Here is a 4,344-nt window from a genome sequence, read left to right as displayed (position 1 = left end):
CTAATTCAAGCTTGAATTCAATGTCATTGTAGCTCATATCACATTCAAGTCCAAATCAAGATTGTATTTATTTCATTTAAGTACAAGTTAGATCATCATTAATTATCTTTTCTCCTAATATTCAAGTTCATTTAGAGCTCATGTTCATTCAAATCTGAGTCCAAAGTGTGCAGGTTCATTAATGTTCAAATTCTCATTTCAAGCTTCATGTTATTATGAATTTAATCCTTTATAGTTCATTTAACTTCAAATTGAGTTCCCTGCTGTCCTTTAGAGTTCAAGTCCTTGTCTTTTCTAGACAAAATTTCGGCAACCTCCCACGTCTCCCCTGTTTAGGGGAAACTTCAGGAGTCTGGGCCTCCTGCCACGTTAGAGAAAAGCGTGCACGACTGGTGTTGTAGGACACCGCGGTCATAGTTTTCGTCCCTCACCACGCCAGAGAAAGGCGTGCATAGATCTTCGGGCACCAATTTTGAAATGCGTAATTTTATATTTGTCCCCACCTCACCGTAGACATCGCATCGGGTTCCCTTCCCACCACGCTAGAGAAAAGCGTGCATAAGTTGATTTTCTGGTGCACTGCTAAAGCCGAAAATGAGGTTTTAGGAGATTATCCACCTCGTCGCAAGCATCACAACGAATTCCCTCCTACCACGCTAGAGAAAAGCATGCATAGGTGGTCGTTCGCCGCATTGCAAGCGTCGAAACGGGGTTTCAAAGTTTTAGAATTTTATACCTGCGTGGCGACGATGTTGGGGTGGAAGCGACAAAATGCACAAAAATTGCACAAATATGCAAAAATTCATAAAACCCCCTCCTTTCTTCTTCCTTTTTATTTTAGAAACTTCTATATATATATATATATAATGACTAAATATTATTATAAGTATAATGCTTATCATAATAGTTATTATGTAATAATAACATTTAAGATAATCATTACCTTAAGACTAACTGAGGAAGAAAGCTTGCAGCACAGGAGATGGGTCGCGGCTATATGGGGATCGGACAGGGAGGGGTGTTTGGCTTGGAGCAGTGGGAGATATGGTGTCGAGCTAGGGCAGTGGATTCAGAAGCTTGAGCGGGGGGGGGGGGGGGCTACAACAAGGAAGATCGAAGGTCTCAGCTTGGAGAGGAGGTATGGGGAAGGATCTCTCTCTCTCATGACCGAACGAACCCAGAGGATCGAGCAAGAGGCAAGATCGAAGGGTGAGATGTCTGGTTCGACTGGATCGCAGGCTCCGACTGGGAGCTCGACTGGGTCGGAGGATTCATATGGGGATCGTGGCTTTGGCTTGAGATATGGAGGTCGGTCTGGTAGGAAGAAGAGGTGGAGAAGGAAGCTGGAGTTCGGGAGTTTGAGATGCGAGGAGAGCTCGGCATTGTGGAGGCTTGCGGGAAGTAGAGCAAAGGAGTTTCGGCTGTGTGTGGAGGAGCGAAGAAGTGGAGTGTCGTTCTCGTTTTAACGACGCTAACATGGTGGGATTTTACACGCGAGGGATGGGTTGGATGCGATAGTTCGACGCCATTGTAGAGTTACAAGACATGAGCGGGATTTTTGCAGACAATCGAGATGGGGCGCCGATCGTGCAGGTATGTCCATTTTTTATTTGGATTTTCTTTGGCTTTTTATCTCATAGGTCAACAACTGAAGATGCTAATCTTTAAGGGGGGGAATACACACGAGTGGATCTACAAGGTAGAATGATATTTTGCCATCAATGGGTTGACGGAGGAGGAAATATTGATGGCAATGGGCCTATGTTTAGAAGGGAAAGCTTTGGCTTGGTACTAGTGGAGGGACATACGATGACCCATACGGAGTTGGAGGGAATTCAAGGATTGTTTGGTAGAACGTTTTCGAAATGGCATAGGAGGAGACTTCTACGAGAAATTTTTTGCCTTGACACGAGATGGTTCATTGATGGAGTACCGTGATATATTCGAGTACCTTGCTAGCCGATTGGACCGCCTTCCTGAGACAGTGCTAGAGGTAAATTTCATGAAGGGGTTGACAACAGAGATCAGGGTAGCGGTTAGAGTAATGAGGACTCATGACTTGGGAGAGGCTATGGAGCTAGCTCAATTGGTCGAGGATTAGAAGCACCTGGAGAGAGTGACGGGAGGCAACAACTCAGGAGGTCCGAACAGGAGAATCATTACCTTTCTGGCACCCAAAGAGCTGACAGCGGATACTTTTCAAGAGACTTCGAAGGAGAAGACTATAGGAGTATGACTTAGGGACAACTTTAAGAAGCTCACAGAAACTGAATTACAGGAGAAAAGAGAGAAGGGGCTCTATTTTAAGTGTGACGAGAGTTATACGCCGGGGCACTGGTGTAAGGGCCGGACTCTTTAGGTTATTGTCGTTTGTGATGAAGAGGGAATGGACGAGGATGTCATCTTTCCACCTTGCGGACAAGGTGGATCTTTGGGAGGGCCATTGGACCGGTCCAACCGGTCCGCACGGGACCAGCCCAGACGGACAGAGGCGAAAGTTCCGCCTCTCCTGAGTATGCTGATCGGACCGCAAGTTTTCACATAACATTTTAGGAAGGTCTTTTGAGGGATTTGGGAGGAAAATTTGAATGTATGGACTGTTTAAGGATTTTCTTTTGGATTGTATGCATTAAATAGTTTGTTTTCCTAGGGTTAGGGCATCTTGAATTTGGCTGAAATTTGAGATCTCTTAGGTTTAGGTTTTTGGGCTCTAGCGGCATTTAGAGATTTGGAAGAGATTGATCCTTCTCTCGAATTGAGGATCAACTGTATCTTGCTATTTTCGGTTTTTGTTTCATCAAATAATACAAATTATCTACTGTTTTCATGATTTTGTGTGAATTTTTGTGGAGAATTCTCGCTGTTTTCCGAAGATTGATAGGAAACACTTGAGATCTACAAGTGTTTCCTATCATAATAACAAGCTCTCCACCAATCATTAGCCTCTCCCACAATTCTATTCATTCCAAGAGCAGGAAATAGCTAAAGGATTGCCCAACACTTTCATGAAAAATTATATTTAGTTGTGCTGCAAAGCCTGAATCTCCATATTTTTAGCAATCGCACCAGCTATACGCCCACAAACTGCTTTATCAACATTGTGAATTTCCACTACCTTTATTACCTCCTTAGGTTTAATTGCTTCAACTACCTCGAGATCAGAAAGTATAATTTCATCTATGACTAGACCATTAGTGTGGACATCCTGATTCCTTATTTCAATGCTTCTCCACTTTGGTAGGTCTATATTCAATAAAATATGGCTGAGAACTGTGTTGAGTCTTTTTTAAAGAAATTTGTCTTTGTCTCAACAATTCAGTTCTTCTAATTATATCAACCATCTTCTCATAGCCCAGTTGAGCCATAATGCTCCTCACCTCCTTCGCAACATACACAAAATAGTTGACTAGATCACCAGAAACACCAGGGAAACATGTACGAAGTTCTTCTCTCTGACTTGCAACTCCAACTGTGTAATTATTTGTGTGGCAAATGCGTGCCATCATACAACCCGTTGTTATCATAACAATAGATCCAAAACCATATTCATCAGCACCTGCTGTTGCAGCCATAAGATCATCAAATCCACTCTTGAATCCATCATCCACTCGAAGGATAATCCTTTCTCTCAATCCATTTTCGATAAGTGTCTGATGTGTCTCCATCAATCCAAGCTCCCATGGTCCACCAGCATGATTAATAGAGCATACAGGACTAGCTCCAGTTCCTCAATTATGCCCAAATATCTGTATTATGTCAACATTCGCCTTAACTACTCCTGAAGCTACGGTGCCTATCCCAGCTACTACTCCAAGCTTTACAGATACCTTGGCCTTTGGATTAACCTGATGGAGGTTAAAAATCAACTGTGCAAAATCCTCAATTGAATAAATATCACATTGTGGAGGAGGAGATATAAAAGGAACACCAGAAAACTTCATTTTGCATATCTTTTCTTGTGTAGGTAAATAAAGCCCTAAGTACTCTTTCAAAATATAGTAAGATTAAAGACATTTGCCACAATGTTTTAGGATACTGAACATGTATGCTTTTCTCAACCATGATGGATAAGCTAAAATCCCCCCAGATGCCCCCAACATGCTAGAGATGCCACAATGCTGAATTTATAGTGAATAGACTAAAAAAAATAAAATGAAAGAAACTTTCTAGAAAAAAATTTTGAATAATTGAAATATTTAGTGCAAAATTGCAAATGAACAACAAAATAATAATTCAAATGCAATATCTATCAAATCAAAAGAATAAGAATATAACTCAAATAGGACTTCAGAGGGAATTGAAAGCTCCCCTACGAGCAAGAACAGAGATTTCTCGCCGCCTCTG

General features: G+C 41.9%; 1 pseudogene; it reads right to left on the bottom strand.

The window, feature by feature from the left end:
* Positions 1–2,895: 2,895 nt before the first annotated feature.
* On the bottom strand, positions 2,896–3,941 carry LOC110115707 (annotated as a pseudogene).
* Between the last annotated feature and the right edge of the window lie 403 nt (positions 3,942–4,344).

The sequence above is a fragment of the Dendrobium catenatum genome, unplaced genomic scaffold, assembly GCF_001605985.2.
Source record: "Dendrobium catenatum unplaced genomic scaffold, ASM160598v2 fragScaff_scaffold_1260, whole genome shotgun sequence".
NCBI lineage: Eukaryota > Viridiplantae > Streptophyta > Magnoliopsida > Asparagales > Orchidaceae > Dendrobium > Dendrobium catenatum.
Note: the sequence above shows the minus strand (reverse complement) of the source record. Positions and strands in the feature narration are given on the sequence as shown.